General features: G+C 40.8%; 1 protein-coding gene across 1 annotated transcript in view; it reads left to right on the top strand.

Moving 5' to 3' along the window:
- LOC126176332 (homeobox protein aristaless-like) overlaps positions 1 to 27,035 on the top strand; it is a 119,290-nt gene that overhangs the window by 932 nt on the left and 91,323 nt on the right. The window lies entirely within an intron of this gene.

Here is a 27,035-nt window from a genome sequence, read left to right as displayed (position 1 = left end):
TGATTTTGTGATTTTGGCTTAGCGCATGCGGTACCCATACACACAATTTTTCAACCTTCCCAATTGGATGCAAATGTCTCACGATTGTGGAATGATCGCAGTTCATCATACTTGCCAGTTCTCGAACACACTGGCTTGGAACATTCTGGATTAATGCTTTTAAACGATCTTCATCGAACTCCGGATGTCTTCCTGAACGTGAAGAGTGACTACGTCAAAACGATCCTCCAAACGAGAAAACGAGAGCCATTTTCTTGCCGCGCTCCGCCCAACGGCATTATCCCTACACAGGGCGCAAATGTTTCTGACTGCCTCCTTTATTGTCAACCCTTTACTGAACTCGAACAGAGGAATATGCCGGAAATGTTGTCGTTTCTCCTCTTGTCACACCATTGTCTAGCGTCGGCAGCTTCATTTCTTATCTACAACTGACAAAATGACAATACGTAAACTCAAATAGGAACAGTGAACTACAAACAAAAAAACGACAGTCGATAAATAAACCTACAGCAACCGGAATACCAACATGCAAAACAAAAGCGCTACGAACTTATGCACCAATCCAATATTCTGAGTACTGTGGCTTGTGCAGTGCCCCAGTTCTCGTTATCCGCTCTTGGTAGACCATCATCATTGTCCTTCCGTTTATTTTACTTTTCAGCAATTTGTATTGTTTCCATCTACAACTAAAATTCGCAAGGTCCATTACTATGTCTGCTGGAGGGTGCTTTGAGTACCCCTGTCATTTCCCCCTTTCCTGATCCAATCGCGAAAAATCCGCGGGAAGAGTGACTGGTGGTAAGCCTCTATGTGACATGAAATCTCTCTAATGTTTACCTTCGTGGTGTTTTCGCGAGAGGTACGAAGGAGTAACCAATATATTGGTTGTACCTTCTTGGAGCGTGCTGTCTCGGAATTTTAACAGTAAACTGGTCTGTGATCCAGAAAGCTTTTTTTGTAGCGTCTGATACTGGAACTGGCTGATCAACTCGTCACGCATTCGCGGTTGCTTATAGAATCTGTAGAGAAACGTGCTGCTCTTCTTTGGATCTTGACGAGCAATATCAAAGTATTATTAGAACGAGGATTCATGTCACCGTCCGTCTGTCTTCTGTAGTACAGCTGGTATTTCAATACAGTTGAATATCGTAAACAGTGAAACAGTGCTATGTCTTTTGCGAGGACAGATCATCGAGTTTTAGCAATGGGTAAACCACTGCCTCTAACAACAAAACAAACTGTTTTGAAGCATCAGCTACACTGCAGAAAGGAGACAGCAACGTTAGCAACAAAATGATCTGTTACTAAAAGAAAAGGAAAGCCACTGATGACGGGATGTTGTAGCTTCAGCGAAGAAACAACAGGTAAACAGAGGAAGACAAAAAGTTGGAGTTTTCTTTCCCCACAACATATTTCACTGTTACAACTATTACCATTTTCGACGTTTGTGCTACACTAAGACAGCCAGTGCTAAAACAGAAACATCACGACTACTATAGCTCAAAATTAGTTAATAAATGAAACAAGATTATATATAGTATATACACTATTATATATAGTACGGAAGATAACAAAAACATAGAAGTTTTGACGGTAGGAGGTGAAGTACTTCAGGACGAGTCACCCAGTCGGTAGAGCATTTGCCCTCGAATGGGAAAGGTCCTGGGTTTGAGTTCCCGGCTCGACAAACAGTTTTAATCTGCCAAGAAATTCCAGCCCGGTGACAGCAGTACAAGTTGTTTGTGGTTCGAACGGAAAGTAAAATTGTTTTATAACTGTCTCTACTTTCATAGATGCTCGTTGCAAAGGCGGCGGCTTGTCAAATAGCAGTATTTAGGACCCTCACTGGTATTCAACTTCGTTTGAACAATACCGCTAAGTGCCGAAAAATGAAGCTGGAATTTGTTCTCATATTCGTGAACCGTGATGAATAATACTGTAAACAGGATTTCTGGCGGATTACTGACATGCTTAACGAGACCTGCAGTTCACCCGAAATCGACTCCTTAATCTGTCACAAACTACACTACACTGTGTTCTGGCACTCCTGTCATTTCCACACACTCCCCTTTCTTGCTACATTCGTGTACAGTGTGCGGCAAAAATTAAATGCTTATGGGGTCCAAACTCTATAATTACATCAAATGTTTCAAATGGCTCTGGGCACTATGGGACTTAACTTCTGAGGTCATCAGTCCCCTAGAACTTAGAACTACTTAAACCTAACTAACCTAAGGACATCACACACATCCATGCCCGAGGCAGGATTCTAACCTGCGACCGTAGCGGTCGCGCGGTTCCAGACTGTAGCGCCTATAATTTCATCATCATGCATATTTAGCAAGTTGTTTTTGGAAGAAAATAATATGCAAGTATTTTTAATTCTTCTAGACACAAAGTTACGCGCTTTTAATCAAGAGTCCTTTCGGTCATACGTTGTCAATCTACAAAAATCACACTGGAAAAGGAGAAACGTCTACTCTAAAAACTGAAAATTATGAGAAAAATGTTGCCGAATCTACTTGCAAGTGACGCAAAATCCTGGTATGATCACGACTTAGGGAACGGCGCTCGGCATGTGTCTAGAAGAAAAAAGAAAAAGTTTGTATAATGCTATTTTGTCTAAAACTGACATGGTGAGTAAAAATGCAATCTTTGTGTCTACTTCACACGAGGCAAATACTTGTGTGTGTGTGTGTGATGCTTTGAATAATATGGTGATGTGCAAATCATATAAGTGCTGCTTGCTTATATTTTGGAATATTTGAAAAATACATTCCCGCAACTTGGCAACAAAATCGCGCGGAATTTTCGATGGCACGAACACACCAAGAATATTTCTCCACAGTGGAAGAATAAAATCGAAAACTGACGATCATGTGAAGTATATATTGCAAATCCAGTGAACAACCGTTTGATGATGAACTTGTCAATTCGAAACCGGTTACGGCGCTATTTACTTAAATAAGTAGCACTATTAATAGTGGCTGGTTGCTGTCTTCTTCTTTGTAGGAATCTACCTACATTAAAAGTTTGTATATTTTGTGTCAGTCACTTCTGTCCATGGCTATAACGGAGCTTTTTCCAAAAATTAATGTGTTCTACCTCCTCACGCTCTCTTATCGCCTTGTACTGGAGTTTGATGGAGTCTGCTTAGCGCTTACTAAACGAACCCGTGGCGAAATGTATGCCGCTCTCCTTTAGATTTTCGCTGCCTCTTCTATCAGAGGGCTCTAGAATGACGAGAGAGACTCAAGAAAACGTTGAATAACAAATTTTTAAGTTACTTATTTCCTGGATAAGCCACTTTTCCTTTGTATTCATCCACTTAAATATGGGCATTTCTTTTAAAACCACTCTGGATGCATAGTGCTATGTTTTACATTTGTGAGTACTTGAAGTGATTAATTCTCGATCGCTGCAGTATGCCAGAGTTGTTTTGTAATTTATGTGAATTCGATACTCTGAATTTTGAGTTTTCGTCCATTTAGAGGCGTCTTTCTACACGCCACAGTACAGTTGTCCACGCTTTACTGATAGAATTATTACGGTGATATATAGAAGGATTGATTCCAAAAAGTTGTTCCATGTGGGAAGCATTAGGTTATTTAAATGACGTATAAATAAGTTATTTCAATTTGTCATCAGCTACAAATGACGCTTCGAACCCTTCAAACCACCACAAACGAATGTACTTTCGAACAACTTACTCGCGTAAGTAGTGTTATCTAGGCACCCAATATATCTGCTCACAACCATCCAAGTGCCGCATTGCATTGCATACCGTCACTCGCTACTCGACAAACATTTTTTTCACTGCTCCAAAGACGACGTAGTTTTGTGCCATTCTAAACGACATCGCGTATTCGTCTTGTGGTATGTGGCCTCAGGACAGCAGTATCGTCTTGAAAACTGAGTCTTGTCGCTTGCAACGAGATCTTCCTGCGAGTCACCAACAGACCTGTTCAGTAAGGGCAGTCGCAAGAAATAGGAGGGTCGTTTCTTTCTTTAAAAAAAAAAAAAAATCTTGGGTGGGGTGGAGAAGGGGGTGGGGGAAGGGTTCTAGACGTCAGTCATCGTTGTCTAGTTCTAGATCCTTAATTTTGACATGCGTTTCACCTTAATCTCATTGTTTCTCAAATTTTTCGTCTTTCGTTGTTTACTTCCAATCCATATTCTGTGCTCGTTGCATTCAGTAGGTCTTGTTGTCATTCCTCAACTTCACAGGCGACAGTAAAGTCATCAGCAAATTTTAACATTGATATCCTTGAACTCTTGAGTTTAGTCTTACATCCAGACCCTTCTTTTATTGTCTTCTTCAGGTATATTACTGCTCCCTAAGTGCGTAATATTTTTATGCGCACTTTATGCATACTTTAGTAACTTACTCGACGTATTCCGTCACCACATTATATTCTTCTGTGCGAAATATGAATAGCAAATTGTAAGTCTGAATGGCACAGAAAATCATCCAGTGACTTGAATTATTATTGCAATTTTAAAAATTGTCGTTTATGCAATTTTTGTGCGAATTTGACAGAACGGTACTGAAGCATTGTGTATGTCTTCCAGTAGAGGAAGAAGTTAGTAAGAGTCCTTACAAAACGATTTTTAAAGCAATAGCACAACATTGAAGTCATGTAGCACACAGTGTTTGGGCAATGTCAACTTATTTTTGGAAACTAGATATTCCATACACCATACGCACGGTAATGCGAATCAAACCACGACACGATACTTGTGCATATCTGCAATTCATAAACTGCGCATCCAAGTTTATTTTACACTGCTGCTATTAATCAGATCACCAGCAAAGGCCGTCTGTGACATTCACATCCACATTTATACTGTTTTTGTCAATGTGTTGTGCATGGCGGTGAGTAGTTAGTTCCAAAAATTGTATACTTCTGTATCGTTTCTTTCGCTTGATAAACGGAGGAAAAATGACTGAAATTGAAGCAGATAGTTCCTGTTAATTAGAGTGGGAACAGGTTATACTTCACAACCAGAATAAATTAATAGTTGGTTCCTTTTAGCGATCCCCCCGACTCAAATGATAGAGTTGCTGAACAGTTCAAAGAAAACTTGAGTCTCATCACAAATAGGTATTCCTCTCTTAGTACCCATCTCTTACAATAATGGTTGGTCGTGACTTCAATTTACCATCGATCTGTTGGAGAAAATATTTATTCAGAACTGATGATAGGTGTAAGTCATTGTCAGAAATTGTACTAAATGCTATATCCGAAAATTATTCTCAGCAGTTAGTTCACGAGTCCACTCGAAGTGTAAATGGTTGCTAAAACATACCTGACCCCTTAGCAACAAATAATCCAGAGCAAATAGGGACCATCACGACGGATACAGATATCAGACACCACAGAATCGTTGTAGTGAGACTGACCACCGCAACATCCAAATCCACTAAAAGTAAAATAAAAATGTTTCTATTTAGAAAATCTGATAAAAACATGCTTGACGCCTTGCTAAGAGACAGCCTCCACTCCTTCCGAAGTAAATACATTTACATCTACACCTGCATCCACATGGATACTCCGCAAATCACACCTAAGTGCCTGGCAGAGGATTCATCGAACCACCTTCACAATAGTTCTCTGTTATTCCAATCTCGAACAGCCCGTGGAAAAAAGAACAACAATATCATTATTGTATAACGATGATCGTTTCTCCCTATGTAGGTCAGCGACAACAAAATACTTTCTAATTGGAGTAATTGAAATTCCGTCGCAACGAAGATCACCTGTGTTTTAATGATGTCCACCCCAAATCCTATATCATTTCAGTGACACTCTCTCCCTTATTTCGCAATACTACAAAACGTGCTGTTCTTCTTTGAACTTTCTCTATGTACTCCGTCAGTCCTATCTGGCAAGGATCCCACACCATGCGGAGGTATTCTAAAACGGAACGGACAAGCGTAATATAGACAGTCTCTTTAATAGATCTGTTACATTTCCTAAGTGTCCTGCCAATAAAACGCAGTCTTTGGTTCGCCTTCCCCACAACATTTCCCATGTGTTCTTTCCCATTTAAGTTGTTCGCAACTGTAATCCCTATGTATTTAATTGAATTTACGATCTAGAAATTTGACTAATTTATTGTGTAACCGAAGTTTATCGGATTTCTTTTAGCACTCATGTGGTTGACCTCACACTTTCCACTACTTAGGGTAATTTTAGCACCATACAGATAGATATCTTTTCTAAATCGCTTTGCAATTTGTTGCCGGCCGCGGTGGTCTAGCGGTTCTAGGCGCTCAGTCCGGAACCGCGCGACTGCTACGCTCGCAGGTTCAAATCCTGCCTCGGGCATGGATGTGTGTGATGTGCTTAGGTTAGTTAGGTTTAAGTAGTTCTAAGTTCTAGGGGACTGATGACCACAGATGTTAAGTCCCATAGTGCTCAGAGCCATTTGGACCATTTTGCAATTTGTTTTGATCTAAACGATAAAGAATCATCGGCAAACAACCTAATACGCCTGCTCATATTGTCTCCTAAATCGTTTATACAGATAAGGAACAGCAATGGGCATATATCACAACCTTTGGGAACGCCAGAAATTACTTCTGCTTTGCTCGATGACTTTCCGTCAATTACTACGACCTGTGCCCTCTCTGACAGGAAATCAGGATTCCAGTCACATAACTGAGACAATATTCCATAAGCACGCAATTTCACTACAAGCCGCTTTTGTGGTACAGTGTCAAAATCCTTCCGGAAATACAGAAATACGGAATCAATTTGAAATTCCTTGTCAATAGCCCTCAACACTTCATGTGCATAAAGAGCTAGTTGTGCTTTACAAAGACGATGTTTCCTAAATCCGGTTGACTGTGTGTCAGTAGATCGTTCTCTTCGTGGTAATTCATAATGTTCGAACACAAAACATGCTCCAAACTCCTGCTACATATCGACGTTAATGATATGGGCCTGTAATTTAGCGGATTACTCATAATACCCTTCTTGAATATTAATATGGCTTGTGCTACTTTCCAGTCTTTGGGTACGATGTAAGCGCAGACGAGATATGGCTTAAATTCAAAGAAATAGTATCGGAGGCAATAGAAAGATTTATGCGAAATAAATTAATAATAGACGCTGCTGATCTTTTACGTCAGAACACTGTTGCAGAAGCAACGATAAAAGCATGCCAAATTTAAAAGAACACTTAATTAGTGCCAAGTATCGAATCATCTGACAGTCGGCAACGCAAACCAAAACATTGCATCAAAACAAGTGTTCAGTTCCTAGTGCTGTGACATGTGGGAAAAAAGCGCAAATTGGCGTTTATGAGAAGAGGAACAACACCAAAAGTACAACAGAAGCGTAATATGTAGAAAATCGTCCACGCAACCTGTAAGTACAGTTCAAAATATTACTATATACCAGCAAAAACCAAGCACCAGAACTATTTATAACCTATAAGTACATTGACCAAAATGTAAACTAAATAGCAAAAATATGTACATATTCCAGGCCACTGAAGATGCCTTGCAGAAAATAAAGGTGAAACGCGTATGACACGAAAACTGTGCTTCATTCAGCTGTATTCAGACGGTCCATAAAATAAAAGTTATCATTATACCGAAAGATACTGATCGTATGATGGTTCAAATGGCTCTGAGCACTATGGGACTTAACATCTGTGGTCATCAGTCCCCTAGAACTTAGAACTACTTAAACCTAACTAACCTAAGGACATCACACACATTCATGCCCGAGGCAGGATTCGAACCTGCGACCGTAGCAGTCGCGCGGTTCCGGACTGCGCGCCTAGAACCGCTAGACCACCACGGCCGGCCCGATCGTATGAGAAGTATACCAGCAGTAACACACAATTAGTACCTTCACCGGGCGATAGACATGGTAATAGTATTACCGGTGACAACGCCACGAAAGCGGAGTTACTAAACACAGTTTCCAGAAATTCCTTCACCAGAATTCAATTAAAGAACAACTGCCTACATGAGTAACTTAGAAGTAGATATCCTCCGTGTAGCGAAGCAGCTTAAATCCCTTAATAAAACCACGTCTTCTGGTTCAGATTGTATAACAGTTAGGTTCCTGTCTAAGTATGCCGATGCAGTAGCCCCATACTTACCAATCATATACCACCGTCCACTCGTCAAAAATCCGTACCTAAAGACTGGAAAGTTACAGAAGTCACACCAGTACACAAGCAAGGAAAAAGGAGTAATCCGCTGAATCTCAGACCCATATCACTAACTTCGATTTGCAGTAAGATTCTGGAACATTATTGTGTTTGAATATTATGAATTACTTCGAAGGTAACGGTCCACTGACAAATAGCCAGCACGAATTCGGAAAATATCGCTCTTATGAAACACAAGAGCAAAATAATGGGCGCTATCGACAGGAGATCGCAATTGATTGCATTTTTATGGATTTCCAGAAAACTTTTGAGTCCGTTCCTCACAAGCTTCTTCTAATCAGACTGCGCGGCTATGGAGAATCGCCTCATTTGTGCGCCTGGGACTATGATTTCGTGACCGAAAGGTCACATTTCACGGTAATCGATGAAAAATCGTTGAGTAAAACAGAAGCGATATCCGATATTCCCCAAGGAAGTGTTGTAGGTCCTCCGTTGTTCCTAATCTATGTAAATGATTTCGGAGACAACCTAAGCAGTCTTCTTATACTGTCTGCAGATGACGCCGTCGTTAACCGTCTTGTAAAGTCAACAGTAGACCAAAAAAAAGTTGCAAAATGACTTAGACCAGATATCTGAATGGTGTGAAAAGTGGCAATTCTCTCTGAAAAAGGATACGTGTGCGGTCATCCACACGAAAACAAAAAGATATGCGTTAAATTTCGATTGCACGATGAATCACACAAATCTAAAGGCAGTCAATTCAAGTAAATGCCTAGGAACTACAATTACAAACAACTTAAATTGGAACGATTACATAGGAAATGTTATGGGGAAGTCAAATCAAAGACTATAGAGGCTGCCTACACAAAACCTGTACGTCCCCTGCTAGAATACTGATGTGCTGTATTGGACCCTAACAAAAAAGGACTGACGGAGCACATTGAAAAAGCTCGAAGAAGAGCAGCTCGTTTTGTATTACAGAAAAATAGGGGAGAGAGTGTCATGAATATGATAAGAGAGTTGGGATGGCAACCATTAAAACAAAAGCGTTTTTCGTTGCGGCGAGATCTTGTCACGAAATTTCAATCGTCAACTTTCTCCTCTGAATGTGAAAATATTTTATTGTCACCAGTGTACATAGGGAAAAACGATCATCATATAACACAATAAATCAGAGCTCGTACGGAAATATCTGAGTGTTCGTTTTTCCCTCGCGCTGTTAGAGAGTAGAACGGTAGAGAAATACTCTGAAGGTGGTGCAAACAGCCCTCTGCCAGGCAGTTAAATGTTAATTGCAGAGTAGTTATGTAGATGTATACATGCCATAAAATATCAAAGCGTGTTATCACGATGCCCACACTAGACATTCGCTGGTGACAGCTGGATTTCCGCACAGTCTTTCTCGAATACTGCTTATCTAACTTCACCCAACAGGATTTCTCCAGAACATTGTCGGCTTTCTTCCAAGGATTCCCTTTTAAGTTTCCCGAGCATCACTGTTTTACAATAGTATGGGCTACCGTCTTAATAAGATGTTAGCAGCCTGTATCTTAATTACATCGTTTTTTAGTTACACAATAGCTCACACTATGAAAGATATGTACCTAAAGATTGGAAAGTTGCTGAGGTCACTCTTACACAGAGATTAAAATAAAAGCCATTGGAAAAATTAACGTGGTTTTGCAATGGGACTTTTGAGCATATTTTGTGTTCGATCATTATGAGAGACCTCGAAAATTATCAACTACTGTTTCATAACTAGTCTGGTTCAGAACATTTCGTTCTCGTGAAACTCAAATGGGTTTATCTGGCGTTCCCCAAGGATGTGTGACAGGTCCGTTCCTATTCTTTATATGTATGAACTATTTAGAAAACATCTGAGCAATCTTCTTAGACTGTTTGCAGATAATGCCATCATTTTCTTTTAGTAAAGTCAACAGAGCATCGAAACGAATTAACCAATATACCAGTGTGACGGCACAGTGACTGATGATCCTAATCGATGAAAACCTCTGTGGCCTGCACATGAGTACTAAGATCGTTCCGCTGAGTTTCTGTTACCCAGTAAATAATTTTTTTAAATTTGTCGAGTCAACTATATTTGTAAGAATTAGAGTTAGGGGAAACTTAAAATGGAATGGTCACCGAGAACTTCTTCTAGGGAAAGCCAAACAAAACTTTCGTTTTATTGGCAGAACATTCGGAAGGTTTAGGAAACCCTCGAAAGAAACTACTTACACTACTCCTGTCTCCTCTTGTAGGCTATTGCTCCTCAGCGTCGCATGCATACCAAATAGGACTGCTAGAAGCCATCGAAAATTCAAAGAAGGGTGGTTCTTTTTGTGCTGCCGCGAAATACTGGAGAGAGAGTGAACGAAATGGAATGGCAATAATTAGAAGAGAGGTATCACATCTTTGCGTCAAATTTCAGTCAATAACTTTCTCCTTCGAATGTGAAAATATTTAGTTGCCTTTCTCAGGTAAATAGGGAAGAATGACCAGCACGATAAAATGTAAGTCAGAGCGCGCACTGAAAACATTAGGTGTTGATCTTTCAACTGTTCGAGAACAGAACGATGGACAGTTTTATGCTTTGCCCTGCAGGCCATGCAACTGTTCCTGCCTAACCTGTCAATTCGTCACTGTAGATACAATGCAGTACATCTCGAACAATGCGACTGAAATATATTGCGGCTCCACTTGCATAAACAATGTGCGCCCTCGTTTATGCGAGGGCAGACCCTGTACTAGTTCTGCAGGAGAATCAGGCAGCTCCTGTGAGACGCATAAGGTGAATTCATGGTCGTACGGAATAGTCATCAACCAGTACAAAAATTTCAAAGTGCTTCAAGTGCCTAGCTGGAATATTGATTTTTATCAAACTACCAATGTGATGGGAGAGTACGCGTGTATACAAGCAAACGGAACACATCTTAAACGTTTGCTGTTTCTTTTCAGATGAGCCCGCAGCACACATTAGATCAGTGAACGACGTATTAAGTATTTTTCCAGTTTGAGCTGCACACTTATTTTATTAGCTCGTTATTAATAACAACAAATCTCGTTTCGGCAATCTGCCATTTTCAAGTGATTCCGCTGCATGCTTTACATAGTTTCTTTGTATACAATTATAAAAATATAAGTTTGAAGGGTTACGTCTATTTTGGCTGATATTAACGTTTTACGTATCACAATGAAGAATCGTGGAGTATCTGCTGAGACTGTTTCTCAGTTTCCGTCCTGTTGAATTTTGGCCGAACTCTATGTATGGGGTGCACTTTTTTAATTGCACTTAATGTACGTTTGGCAGCACGATCCACTTACGTTCCGCCAATATGAATTGCAAATTTATTGTTAACATGCTCGTATGTGTGTCACTGGAGTGGACTGCACAGTCAGACGAACGTAAGTGAAAAAATATAAAAACTGCGCTCCATACTTAGGGTTCTGACGAACTTCAGCAGCATGGAAACTGAGAAACAATCTCAAAAGAGACTCCAAGACTCTGGATTGTGACACATAAAAGGTAAACATCTACCGAAACAGACGCAAGCCATCAAACTCATGTTTTTACAGTTTTATACAAGAAAACTGTATACTATATATATCAAGATTACTTGAAAATGGAAAACTGCCGAAACGAGACGTAAACAACGACCTAATGAAATCAGTGTGCAGCAGAAAACGGAAAAAAATAATTTGTTGTGTCTAACATGAGAGTTTTTCAGAATGTTCTTTAATAACACAAAATGAAGGGTTATGGGACATACGTTCTTGCGAACTCTTTTCCACATGTGCTTCTACGTCTGCATATACACTTTCACTCTGCAGACCACTGTGAAGTTCATGGCCGCTGCATTCATATTAGGTTTCTTTGCAGTTCCGTTCCTATATGGAGTGATGAAGAACGATTTCTTAAGCGCCTCTGTGTGCGATACAATTGGTTTACCTTTTCTCTAGCAAGCGACACGTAGGAGGCTGTCCAAAGATTGTTCACTAAACACTGGTTCTCGAAACGTCTTACCGAGCGAGGTGGCGCAGTGGTTAGCACACTGGACTCGCATTCGGGAGGACGACGGTTCAATCCCGTCTCCGGCCATCCTGATTTAGGTTTTCCGTGATTTCCCTAAATCGCTTCCGGCAAATGCCGGGATGGTTCCTTTGAAAGGGCACGGCCGATTTCCTTCCCCATCCTTCCCTCACCCGAGCTTGCGCTCCGTCTCTACTGACCACGTTGTCGACGGGACGTTAAACACTAATATCCTCCTCCTCCTCCTCGAAACGTCTTAAGTGGGTGGAATTAAATTTTCACTGTGCAGCCGAGTGTGCGCTGATGTGAAACTTCCTGGAAGAAAAACTGTGTACCGGAGCGAAGCTGGAACACGGGATCTTTGCTTTTCGCGGGCAAGTGCATTTTCCAGCGAAAGGCAAAGGTCCCGAGCTCGAGTCTCGGTGCAACATACAGTTTTAATCTTCCCAGGGCAAGTTTCTTAAGTGGGCTTTCACAGGATGGGATCTGCCAGTTGAAGGTCTTCAGATACCCGTTGCGCTTTGCCGTACGTCAAAGTTGAGTCCGTATGGGCTGCCCTACTTTATTTGTATTCAGTATTCCCTGTTTGTCCTGCTTCTTATGGGTGGCGCAGAGGGCCTCTTTCGAAGTGAAGAATTCACTCGGAAACTTTGTAAAAGTACTTCCGATACGCCCTGCATGCTCTCGCCCGCAGCACAGAGCGTGTTCTGGGGACCGCCCGGAAACTTGCGGCCACATTATGATATACGCCAAGAACCGTGTCAGCAGCCAGCGTAATTTCTTTTGCCTGAAACGGTTCAAAATCTCGCAAGAGATAGCAAAGAGTATTGGGGTTTAGCGTTCCGTCAACGTCGACATCATTAGAGCCGGAGCACAAGTTCGGATTGTTCCAGGGATGGGGAAGAAAATCGGCCGTTCCCCTTCAAAGGAATCATTGCGTTCATTAGGAAAATCACGAAAAAGGTAAATCTGTATAGTTGGTCGAAAATCTCGCAATAAGGTCATCGGCATGCAGTCTGCTGTCCAGGGCGAGTCGCCTAAGAAGAACATTCCTTTTACTGCCTTGACTTTTGGGGAAAAAAAGTTCTTACCTGGATAATACTGTAATGTTGTATTACCTTAGATACTCAAGGAAGTACTTTTTTACGATAGAACACTGCACTTTTTTAAAGGCATTCGACAGACAATAAAAGACGAGTGCAGTGATGCAAGTTTTGTTGAGTTTGTCGTTAATACTTCTCGCAAAAGTGCTCCAGCAGTATGCTGCAATTAAGACGCAAGGAGTTCGGAATCAGCTATTGCTGTGTAAGCACAGCTAAACCGGCGAATCCTAAAAGATGGTTGTAGGACAATTACTTTTCATAACCTAGTGGATGAAGTATGAAGTTGCATGAGGCTTCTCGCGGGTGGTACTATTGAGTACAGGGAAGCGGCGACGCTAGAAAATTGTAGTGAGGCGCAGTAACACTTGCACAGGATCGACGCTTGGTGTAGCGCTTCTCAGTTGACCCTCAACATAAAGGAAACTAACGCATTGCGAATATATAGGCAGGGAGAGGCATTCAATGAGCGCACAACAATCACTGGCAACAGTCACGCACAGAGTATCCCATAAATGTTCCGACCAACTTCAAAGGGTTGTAAAGGGAGTCTCGAAGAATAAATAGAGCATAGGAACCCCTGTCCAGGAAAATTATCCAACGACGCTACAGGGTATCAGAATTATAGGCACCGGCGCCTGCAGCTAGGCCACCCTTTCAGCAACAAATGTGACTCTGTACGGTGACTGACCGTAAGGGGAACGTCTTGCAGTGTTGTTTGTTACTCAGTGATCGCAACTAATTGCCACGATCGCCAGTGGAGAAGATGGAGCTACCTGATGCGTAGAAAGACCTTGTCTCCTATGAATGTGATGCTCTGTTGTCTCTGTGGATGACAATTTTTGACAAATCTGCAGTTTAATTTTCTCCTGGAACCCTCTAAAATGGCCAGTGATTTTTGGCACAAAGGAGAAAAATAAACTGCGGACGGAAACCTGTGTCTGAAACCATCTTCGACCGAGGCAACATATCGTCGCATTCGTAGGAGACAAGGCCCATGTATGGAGCAGCTAGCTTCATCTTCTCCACTGACGACTGTGACAATCAGTCGCCGTCAGCATACAAAGTCACGTTTGCTGAGGAAGGGGTGCCTTGGCGATAGGCACTGGCACTTATAGCTGCGACGCCCAGTATCGGCGTTAGATGACGTTTCCTGACACGGGTTCCTATCCTCTGATTGTTCCCCAAGACAGCCTCTACAATCCCTCGAAATTGGTCCTAACATTTTCGGGACATCCTGTATGCTAAATATATGGGAGCATGCATCAGAAGCGATTTAAAAGGGAACGACCACATAAAACTAAACGCTGATGCCAGACTGAATTCACTGAAAGAATCCTCAGTAAATGTAATTCTCCAACGAAGTAGCTTAGAAAACCCTCGTTCGCCCAGTTCCTGAATATAGCTTGTCAGTCTGGCTACCACATAGGAGTGATAGAGGAAATAGAGATCCAAAGAAGAGCGGTACGTTTTGTTACACGTTCACTTAGTAAGCGCAAAAGTGTCACAGAGATGCTCTTTCAACTCCAGCGGCAGACGTTACACAAGGTACACATGCAGACCGAAGCGACGAAAGAAAATTTGAACCAAGACCGGTGTAAGCAATCATGTAGTTTCGTTTGATTGAAGCACCTACGCCTGGGTTTCAGGCAGGATCCTTCACTTCGTTCAATGCTGAGGTGCTATTCCAGTACAGTTGGAGAGCCTCCGCAATGATTTCCGAGTTTAGGGAGAATACCAGGTGGTGGACTGAGGCGTGAATGGGAATTTGGACTGTTCAAATAACTTCCGGGTTTGCTGCCGGGTGACGTCGTCGACCACCGCCGATATTTCGACAGGAGCACACCCTGTCCATTCTCAAGGCACAAACGCAAGGAGGAAGCAATGTGCAAGGGAATTTAATACCTCGGTTCACAGAGGAGAAACAAGAAAGATACAAAACAGAGAGAATAATTAAGAAATGTGGACTGTTGAGAGAGGCCTACAAGGATAGTCTGTCCAGTTGTGAAAAGCCACTGCGCCAGGGTGGCGTAGCGATTAGCGCATCTGCCTAGTGAACAGGAGACACGGGTTCGAATCCTGGCCTTGGTACACAGTTTCAATCATTGCTTCAGTCTGCATATATATACGTATATATACACGAGGGTAAGTCAATTATTTTCCGCAAAGTAGTTATAAAATTTTATTGTAATCAAAGACGAAACTTACAAGAACATCATTTTTGGACATAGTCTCCTTGCGTTTCAACGCACTTGATCCATCGCTGTACAAGCTTCCTGATTCCCTCATAAAAGTAGGTTCTCGGTTGAGCTGCGAGCCATGAATACACCGCTTCTTTCACTGCTTCGTCGGAGGCAAATCGACGGCCCCTTAATGCCTGGTTGAGTGGACCAAACAAGTGATAGTCGGAAGGGACAAGATCGGGACTATATGCAGGATGATCCAGTATTTCAAATTTGAGTTTCTGGAGCGTTTCAGCAGTGTGGACAGCAGTACGCGGACGGGCATTGTCGTGCAACAACACAACACCTTTTGACAGCAATCCTCGGCGTTTCTTTGCTTCGAATTGCAGGCTTCAGCCTGGCAGTAAGCATCTCACTGTAACTTAAACTGTTTATTGTTGTGCCAGAACTGTACTTTGTGCGTCCCAAAAACCCGCAAGCATTAGTTTTCCTGCGGACGATTGGGCGAATCTGGATGTTTCCATTCCATACTCTGTTGTTTACTCTCCGGCTCGTAATGATGGATCCATGTTTCGTCAACAGTAATGATCCTGTCTAAGAACTTGTCCCCTTCGTTACCATAGCGATCCAAATGTTTATTGCAGATAACCAAGCGCGTTTATTTATGCAACTGTGTGAGTTGTCTTGGGACCCATCTTGCATAAACTTTATGAAACCCATGCCTGTTGGGGATGACTTCGTAGACAGAACCGTGGCTAATGTGCACACGATGTGCCACTTCGTCAATAGCTAATCGTCTGTCTAAGAGAATCATTTCACGTGAACGCTCAATGGTTTCTTCATTTGTAGCGGTAAATGGTCGTCCGGCTCCATCGTGCGTAACAGTTGTGCGACGATTTCTGCATTTTTCAATCCATTCGTATACACTCCGTTCTGGCAAAACACTGTTCCCGTACTGTACCGAAAGTCTTCGATGAATTTCTGCCCCTGATACGCCTTCCGACCACAAAAAACGGATCACTGAACGTTGTTCTTATTTGGTGCAAATAGACAGCGGAGCAGCCATGATTAACAGCACGGCAGCAATAACGAACCTAACCTAGCAATTTCAAAATTGCAAAGATATAACAACAAATAAAGAAAGCATGCGTAATCAACGTAAAACGACAGAACTAACAAAATTAAACATAACTACAACTAAATTGCGGATAATAATTGACTTGCCCTCGTATATGAGTTGAAAAGATCCCTGGAACCATGTAGTTTGATTAGTTAGGAGAGGGTCATAGTACATCACTGTGTGGTTTACTGTTAACATAGGCAGAGGATATGTTGCCTGCGGAGGTAACAAATATTTTTCATCCTTCTACGTGTATCTCTATATCTATGAATTTAAAATCAGAGACATTCGAGCTCACATGGAGGCTTACCAACAGTAGGTCCACATAAGGTGGCTTGCGGTGTATAGATGTAGATGCAGAAGTAGATATAGATGTAGACTTAGAGGCGGGTGTCTCATGCCAGACGGCGTACCTGTATGCAGCGGGGATATCTGAGGCGTCTACACCACGATAGCGTACTCAGGTCGACTTGGGCCCAATTTCAGCACGTTTCAGAGAGTCGTTTGCGAAACGTTTTAACGCCAACAATAACAAGTGTCTGTCGCTGTATTCACCTATCCGACAGCTTTCGAATTCCGTTAAAACGTATACCGTTCAATGAGAAAAATGAAGTTGCATCAAAGTCTCAGTTACAGAAAGAGTTACGAGTGTTTAACCTTTTAATAAAACTACGTACCTCTCTGTGTCCCGACACATGCGAGAAGTCTAGTTTCGATATCTTAAACCTTTCGTGATATTAATGGGGCGTTATGTCTTGCGTGATTCCCCCTATACATTTAATCCACGTAACTTTACCTCCTGAGTTATTAAAGTAAACAAGGGTTCTTACGATGGGAATCCATACCTTTTTACCTGTAGTCCAGTACCTAAGTGAATCGTAAGACATGATGCTTGATAAGTATATCGGTGGAGCCTTCCGCATAATAGAAGCGAGAAGTGCGGTAAACGTGGTGGACGAGACATTCTAGCTGGTTACCGGTGTTTACGTTGAGAAGCAGGTGGAACTGCGATTCTGCCCCATAGTGGGTTAATGACTTAGTCCTATCCTCGCGGCGTTTCTCGAAAATATGTCACTTGTCACTATATTCAGACTTCCACAGGCTTTCAAACTCTGTTAAAAAGGGTGCAGTTCAGTTTCTAGCAAAAAAACATTAATGGCTTCACTGTCTACGTAAATATATTTCAAGCGTTAGCTGTACCACAAAAAAAGCTTTTTTTTATGCACTATTGTTTGTCGAAGACCGTGTTGCGATTTCTTTAATAGTTTCGCAAATGTTTGTAGTTAAAGAGCTAGATCATTCATCCTGCATTATGAAAAACTTGAGAATACGTCAAGTAATTCTAGAAACTTGCAAAATTGTTTATGTTTTTCTTACTTGTTTGTACATGTCTGTATCCACTAAAAAAATGGTTCAAATGGCTCTGAGCACTATGGGACTTAACTTCTGAGGTCATCAGTCCTCTAGAACTTAGAACTACTTAAACATAAATAACCTAAGGACATCACATACATCCATTCTCGAGGCAGGATTCGAACCTGCGACCGTAGCGGTCACGGGGTTCCAGACTGTAGCGCCTAGAACCGCTCGGCGTATCCATTGAAGTTACAAAAATTAAACCTTACTTAAGTTTTGCAAAATATAGAAGAGTGACAGCAACATCTTCATATTGTCCTTCTTGCGAAACTGCGACAAAATTCAGAACGACGGAGAACATTCACTATGTATGTTGAATGTCAGATGACAACAAGCATGAATAATAGTGGATCACTTTTTTCTTTGTTTACAACATTTTTCCAGTTAGTGTGAAAACATATAAACTGTCTTGTTAAACCGTGAAAATTATTTCATGAAGTGCGATATGTTGTCATGCGTATGAAACTAGCAGGTTTTTACATCGCTAGGCCACCCAATTGAAGCGAGAACTTCCGTAGTCCCATTCACATGAAACTGAGCGAAATTAGAGCGTTTCACTGCAGTGTCTTATTTATCGTATACACTAACGCAACATTTTTCAGTGAATGTAGTTCCTGTGGTTTCATTGAAGTTTTACGAATGTTACCATAGCACTTTCGCACCTAAAACGAGCCTGTCTTCTCCTGGGGATCCTCTCTCCGTTCTCTCTTAGTGCTACCTGATAAGATCCCTGGAAAACGAACAATAAACAAGAATGATTTGATCGAATTTTTTCTAAGTTACTTCTTTTGCGGTTTCGTAATCCAGCTGGTGCGCGAGATGTATAACATTCCATAAATACTTACATACTTCGACAAGAGTGTAATAACTCAAAAACAAATAAGCCAGGTGCTGACAGATGTAAATATTACTGAACAATTAGTTTAATAAATCATGCTTTCCAAATGCTAACAAGAATAATTTGTAGAAGTACGGTAAGACAGATTGAAGCCGAATTCAGAGAAGACCTGCTTGGCTTGCGGAGAAATGTAGGAGGCAATACTGACCCTATAGCTTATCTTAAAAGGTAGACAGAAGAAACACAAACGTAGGTTTATATCACTTGCAGATTTAGATAAACCTTTTGAAAATATATAGTGATTTGTATAAGACTTGACGTCCTCTCGTAACAATTTTTGCTGAATGATTTTATTATCTAGGTGTAAAACTCACGGCTTCACCGTAGTATATTTCCTTTTTTTCCGTCCCTTCTCTTCCAAATGCACACAAAATCCAATTGCGGGAGGCCGGCCGGAGTGGCCGAGCGGTTAAAGGCGCTACAGTCTGGAACCGCACGACCGCTACGGTCGCAGGTTCGAATCCTGCCTCGGGCATGGATGTGTGTGATGTCCTTCGGTTAGTTAGGTTTAAGTAGTTCTAAGTTCTAGGGGACTTATGACCACAGCAGTTGAGTCCCATAGTGCTCAGAGACATTTGAACCATTTTTTGCAATTGCGGTATAGGCGATTGCAGCGCATAACAAGTTGTTGTTGTCCGCCATGTTGAACTCTGACGAAAAATATGATGACAGTGTAATACCCCTTTTTAGCGCCACGTCAAAGATCTTCGTAAAAAAAAATTGACGAATATTTGATCATATTTCTCTGTCAAAGATATATGATAGTGTAATACTGGCCTTAAAGTGGTAGCAGTCATGTAAAATTGTTTGAAGGTACTAAAGATAACAAAAAAAACTCCGTCCGAACAGGCCTTGGAAGACCGGATGGACAAGACAAGAAATGTAAACAAGGGTAAATATGGCCTGGAGTGGTTTTGGTATACTAAACAGGGCTATCAAAACTAAGTGTCCTGTGTATTTCAAAGGAGAAGTATACATTTACTTTGTATTATCAGATTTCACATAGATCAGTGAGACGGGGAAAATCATTAAAAAAAAAAACTGGGATTGCCCAGCGCACAAACAAAGGGATGCACAGTGGGGATTATTGGTACCAGACAGGAAAACAAACAAAGGTGTCAGGGAACAGGCTAGAGTTGGAATCGTAGCAATGATATCAATGAAAATAAAATGGAGTTGGGCAAGGGATGCAGTCAGCCGAATGCAAGATAGAGGGACCGTGAAAGTTCTACGCTGGGTTCCAAAAGATAGGATAAGTCCGAGATGGCAACCTAATGCATTATGATACATGCAAGATTAACTTAGAAAAGTGTAGAGGAGGCATGTATCCTGTGGTAGATGTGGAATTGTTGATTATGATGTTGATGTTACATAACATCTTACCTAGGCACCATTTTCGATAAAGAATTGATGAATGAGTGTACGTTTCTTACAACAAAGATCTCACGATTCGATAGCACTACCTCAAGAATGAATTAATGGAAATATTAGTGCTCAGTTGCGGAAGAATAACACTACAGAGATGCCACACATCTTTTTTTTCTCGGTAGAATAATGCTGATGGCAGGATGGGAACAGCCATATCCTCCACCGAGGTCTCTGTGTAAAGCAGTGGTAGATTTTTTTCAAAGCACGCAGAAAGGTAGTCCACGTGTGGCAAAGTTAACAAAAATAAGCGTAATTAGATTCTGACTGGCGAGTAAGGGATGCTGTTTGTACTCCAATCGCTCCGATATTGAATTAGGAGATATAATAAACGAGGTCCTCGTGTGGTCATCCAGTTCGGAGCGTGTAATTTGATTAATCTGATTAGCATTTTTCTTTCTTTTATGCCTACATTTGTGTAGTGACACAATTGTAAAAAGAAAAAGAAATACTCGGCGTTGGACGTTTCTTTTACGTACCCCAATCTGAAGGCTTCCCACGCGAATCAGATTTACTTTATTTTTTTGTTTGGAAGTTTAAATTGTTCTCTCTTTGTGGTACACTTCTGTCACTCATTTATCAAGTAAAAGTGATGAATAACATTTAGAGATAAAAGGACTCTTTGAATATGCAGTGTGGAATCGTACAAATGTAATAGTCGAAATAATTTTGTGATTTCACACAGTTTATCTCAATTCTGTTTGTTTAAAAGTACCCAAGATATGGACAATCTGCAGTAATTAAAAGCAAGCGCTTTAAATGTGTGTTATTTCGTGTGTTGTCACTGATTTACGGTAATTTCATTATTGCCTCGGCTGAATAACCGCACGTGATCGGCGATGTCTCAATGCACACATCCGGCACATTTGATCGCGTCGTTTAATAACCGACAGCCACGCCTTAGAAAGACTTGCGAAAGGTTACTAATGTCGTTAAAGTTCTTATTTTTGCTTAATAAATTTGTATCGGCGCCGCAAAATGAATTTTTTTGTGCACTTCATGAAGATCATGCGCACATTGCTTCAAGACTCTCGCCTCTAGCAAGTGGACTTCTTATAAAATAAAAGTACGTATCACTCTGTCTCTCTCTCTCTCTGTCTCTCTCTCTCTCTCTCTCTCTCTCTCTGTCTCTCTCTCTCTCTCTCTCTGTGTTATAATATAGTTCTGGAGAGCTTCGCGGTTTATGAATCTACCTTGTCATCCCGCACACATACGACTACAAGACGGAACAAACACTGTACTGGCACAAGGTTGGTTGGTTGGTTGGTTGACGTGGGGGAAGGGACCAAACAGAGCGAAGCCATCGGTTCCATTTGGTTAGGGAAGGATGGGGAAGAAAGTCGGCCATGCTCTGTCAAAGAAACCATCCCTACATTTGCCTGAAGTGATTTAGGGATATCACCGAAAATTTAAATCAGGATGGCCGGATACGGGCTTGAACCGTCGTCCTCCCTAACGCAAGTCCATTGGGGTAATGTGCTCACAGTAGCCTTGGGGCAGGGGAGACGAACTGATGATTGTGACAAGTAAGATAATAATACAGAACGGAAGTCTGTATCACAATCAGAATTTTCAGTGTCACTAGAATGGTTGTTACTGGCGTATGAGCGCACGATTAAATCAGTAGATGGAACAGAGCTGAATAGAAAGCTTTAGAATGACAAAATGTGCAAGAAATTATTTTTAATGTCTTTCTGTTATGAAAATGTGAGATATATGAATATCCGGATATTTTTGCGGAAATGTATGTCGTTGTAGCCGCGCAAATCGGAAAAAACATCTTCTGCGATCTAAGACCGGAGAATGGATCGTCTAGTGGTATTCATTGCTTTTGCAGAATGTTTTAAAGCCACTCATAAGACAATAACAAACTATCGTTAGGGAACAAAATACTGTGTATCAAAGTGGAAGATAAACTTTCAGACTTTATTTATTTATGTATTTATTTCATCTGACAACGTTACTTCCTTCAGAAGCTTACATCTAAGCAGACATCCTTAGTGGGTCAACATTCCAATACATGTATTGTAAAGGGAGTTGATAATAATAATAATAATAATAATAATAATAATAATAATAATAATAATGACAATAATTATAATTATCATTATTAGTCGATTTTTCCCTGTCATAATTCAAAACTAGTAATCCACACTCAGTGTAAACATTCCGGTAAGGATACAGACGAAGCCTAGTTTTGAAGCCTGTTTAGATTATCTAATACACTCATGAGCGTTTTCACTCTTCCGTTTATTGCTTTTCCAGGTTCTGCCGTTGCTATCTTCAACTGCTCAAATTCAAAAACTTGTGGCTACGTCTTTAATCTGTACTAATGTCGTTTGATATATTGTTCATGCATCATGTTAGTCCCGTTATAAATGTTTTTTATATCTTCCTCTTAAGTAATCTATTAAGGCCTTTCAGTATTTGTTGCACTTCATCTGTACTTGAAGCAAGTAGTAAAAACAGTCAGCAAAAAGAATGTGATTCGAACATCTAACATGGAAACACCTTCATTCTCCGTTTTCTAGACTTTCTGCAAAGCATAGTAGTTGAAGTTCCTTTCGTATTACTTTTCGTCCAACTTTTCTCAATTGTATTGAAAAACCATGGCATTTCGGTGACTTAATGTTGTGCAAAATTTGAATGGGTTAACACATGTCATCCGAAATGTCATTGTCTTCATTATTAACTATTCCTGCATCTGACTTATCTCTTGAAATATGCGAGTATAAACAAGTAAAGAAATTTTGGATTACAACTTTCCCTGTGTTGTTAGTTACTGTGCCGCCTACCGCCTGGGATTATATAATGTGGTGTCTACCCAACATATGTTTCTCATTTGATTTATTCGTGCTCTAATTCTTTTGCTCTGTTTCTCGTATCACGTTTTCATTGTAACTCCTCACATTCTGACGCTTGCGTTACCGTATAGTTTTTTTCGGTTCAGCATATCTTGTCATATTCCTATCATTGTTTACTAGAAATTCTCGCGTCTTCTTTGAAAGATATGTTGTTCTATCTGGATATTCATATCTTTTGCTTTTTTCGTATGTGCGGCATCTTTTACTATTGGTGTAAATACCTTTGTTGAATAATTGTCTCTTGGTCTAGACCCGTCTAATCTTTGTTTACCAAGACAAAAAACTTGTTGCGTAATTACGTATGGGAATCTTTGATATCGTTAAACAAATTCTCATAATCTACATTCCTGAATTCGTGCGTGATTAATTATGTGTCTTTCCAGCTTTGTATCCATTTATATACTCCGCATCTGACATGCTTCGAGTAACCACTCTCACCATTGCTAGTTTAAAAACAGTCGTTATACATTCGTTATTTTTTTCGGATATTTAGTAACATGAAAACAAAAATGTACTGATTTATTTAGACGTAATACGACAATTTTAAAGTGAAATAAACAGCGAGGTATTCTGCAATTGAGAATTAGTATTCACTGCAAATGTGAGTACAAATGATTATGAAAATAATCAAAGGATGCTAGAATCATCTTTGTAGCCCACAAATGTCAACGAATCATTACTGGAGGGTAATATGTCATTTGGAAACAGTGAGTGAATCAACTTTAGTAGCAGAAATAAGTTTTTAATTTGTGACATATTTTAAAGTAATGAAATGAATACAGTTAAGTACAATAAATAGATTGTATCTGTTTCATAGTAAACGTGTATTAGCTAGATGAAAATGACACAGAATAATTTAATTCAGTTCAACGTAATTTTAGTTTATCACGAAAAATGTAAGGTGCGGTATTTGGGCAACAAAATAACTAACGATCGCCGAATTAGTGACGATGTAAATGCAGACCGGCAACAATAAGAAAAACATTACTGAGAAAGAAGAATGTATTAAAATCTAATAGAGATGTAAGTATTAGGAAGTCTTTTCTGAAGGTAATTCCCTCTAAAGTTGCTTGGAGCGGAACTGACACGTGGGTGATGGGAAGTTCAGATACCAAGAGAAGATTTTGAAATATGATGCTGCAGAAGAATGCTAAAGATTAGGTGAGTGACTACAATACAGAATGCGGAGGTTTTGAATGGAACTGGGAAAAAAGAAATTTGTCTTATAATTTGACTAAAGAAAGGAATGGTTTATACGACACGTCCTGAGGCATCAAGAAGTTGTCAATCTGAGAACGCAGGAAAATGTGGAGGTGAAGGCTAAAAACTGTAGAAGGACACCTGTACACGGATACTGTACGCATGTTCAGTGGATGAACGCAGAGATGAAGAGGCTTGCACATGACAGACCAGCATGAAGAGCCACATCAAAGAGCACAACAACAACAACATGTTGTGTGGCAGCATGTGAGTGAACTACATGGCTCACAGAAATCTGATGTGGAATCCTGAAGTGCGTTATTTAAGTCTATAAAAACTTTAAAAACGTTAAAAAGATTGTTATCAGCTCTAAGTCTCATGAGGGAGTGTGTATAGAGGGATGACAGAATCAGAACCCCGAGTCACTTGTTAGTCCCCATTATTCTTCACTCTGTTGTATTTTTCGATATATAAATTGTATCCTGCGTCTCCACAATCACTGACACCCGCTGATCTCAGATTCAGTTTTTCACGTAGAAGGCAACCGATATGTAGAAGAAAGTCGTTGTAAAAAAGAAAATGACTCGTTACTCATCAGTTTTCAGTGGCTTAGAAAGGAGTCAATATGCAGCCATAAAAATCTCTGATAATCTACGTACAAAAAAGAGAGCCCGTTTCTTTGTCTGTTTGAAATTCATACAAATCGACAGTTTTCATTCCGATCTTTATAAAATTTTGTACGCTTTGCCTTGAAGACAAGAGGAAGGCCACTGTCTACATAATCGTAATTTGACTTGAAACTTAGGCTATATGTATGTAATATATAAAGGGGAAAATTCCTAAAAAGTCTTGACCGATTTACTTCAAATTTATACACGATCCACAAATTAACATTTGGGCCGACATAGGCTATATATATTTTTAACGTACACAACACACACACACACACACACACACACGAACGACACATCTCGGAAAGTATATTATGGGTTGCAGATATAATACTGTAATAAGTAATTCAAAACGGAATCAAATCATAATCTATGGTGTAATTGTTATTAGTGAACTTTTGCTTTGAAACTCTTGCGTATTTGTAAAAGTCAGAACCAGAAGGGAACCCGATTTTTGTGAGTGCTGCAGATGAAGACGCATTCATTCGTGTCATTCCGTTGATACCCAGTGATTTAAATACGTCCATCCATTTACAGCGACTGCAGTTTCCCATGCGGCTCGTATTCACTGTATCAACAAGGCACAGGGCCGATCACTTTGTGTGGCAGATAATACCAAATAATTTTAAATGGCTGATTTTGATATGTACGGAATGGATACGTACGAGACTGCTGAAAGATATCCGTAGTTTCTGCGCGCAAACGTTCGTAGGTAGTCTCTCGCGTAGACGGACGGCGTCTTTCTGTCTCTGGAGATTTCTCACCACTTCCGGCGCACATCCTTACGAGTCACACGAAACGTACAACGTTCTCCTTTCTATACGGTCGATGCCCCCTGTTAGTACAACCTCCCATGGCTGCAGAACGCTCGAGCAGTATTCAAGTGTGTGTCGTACAGATATTTTGTAGTCAAACGATTTTGCAGGCACACTTTGGTTTCCCAGTATCTGACCAATGAATCGTAGCTTGCCGTCTGCTCTGCATAAGGAGCAAGTTGTCATTCTTCGCTCATGTTTTGTCAAGATGTAAGTGCACATTGACGCAATGAATACCAGATAGTATACGCTCACAGATAACTCCATCGCCCTGAAATGTCTGTCCCCTAAACAATGAACTACAGCATATACAGCCATGGTGCAGTCACTCTCTCCAGGGCGCATCAGACATTACTTCTGAGTCTGTAGACGATTCTCCATCCGGAATAGGATTCTTCATACTGCCTCTCAGCGTATTTTCCTCCAAGTCGCAAATATAGTTAAATGGCCCATGGAACATTCCCTGCCGTAGAGTAAAAGAGAAGCATCCAGAAAGGTAGGAAGAAATGAAATGAAAATTCACGGATTGAGAGGGTACGTGTTGTTTTTTCAGTGATTGGAAAATCGATCTGAGTTTACAAAGAAATCGGCAGTATCAGCCCACTTACCAGTACGTGGTTGCACCGTCGCTGTCCTGGATGTTTAGGCTCAGAAACGTGTGCCACGGAGTCACTGTATCCGAACCTGATGTGCGCTGGCGCACCACAACCGTTGTAACTTTACCCTGATATGCTGGATACTGGTGTTGGGACGGACTTGACGTCCAATCTGTCGCTCGGCGACAGATCTAGGGATCAGTAGGACGAAAAACCAGTCCAAAGTCGCCAATTTTACTTTCCTATTCATTCGATGAGCAGTTTCGGACCGAGACCCATTTTCAAATCATCGTAACAGTGACGAAAACGGCATTTACGAAGATGCAAAAACTATGTCAAAAATGTGCAGCGCATTCAGAGTTATCTGTATGCGCTGTAGCTTCTCGCTGCACATTTCTGAAATAGTTTTCGCTTCTTCGGAAATGCCGTTTTCGACTGTGTTACGATGATTTGAAAATGGGTCTCGGTCCGAAACTCGTCATCAATGGAATAGAAAAGTAAAATTTGCAACTTTGTATTGTTTTTAAATTCTAGTGATTAACAAAAGTTGTTCAGCCGCAGCTATTCCAGCATGCTGGAAGTTT

This window comes from Schistocerca cancellata, chromosome 3 (assembly GCF_023864275.1).
Source record: "Schistocerca cancellata isolate TAMUIC-IGC-003103 chromosome 3, iqSchCanc2.1, whole genome shotgun sequence".
Lineage (NCBI taxonomy): Eukaryota > Metazoa > Arthropoda > Insecta > Orthoptera > Acrididae > Schistocerca > Schistocerca cancellata.
The sequence above is the reverse complement of the archived record's forward strand: the minus strand, read 5'-3'. Positions and strand labels throughout refer to the sequence as shown.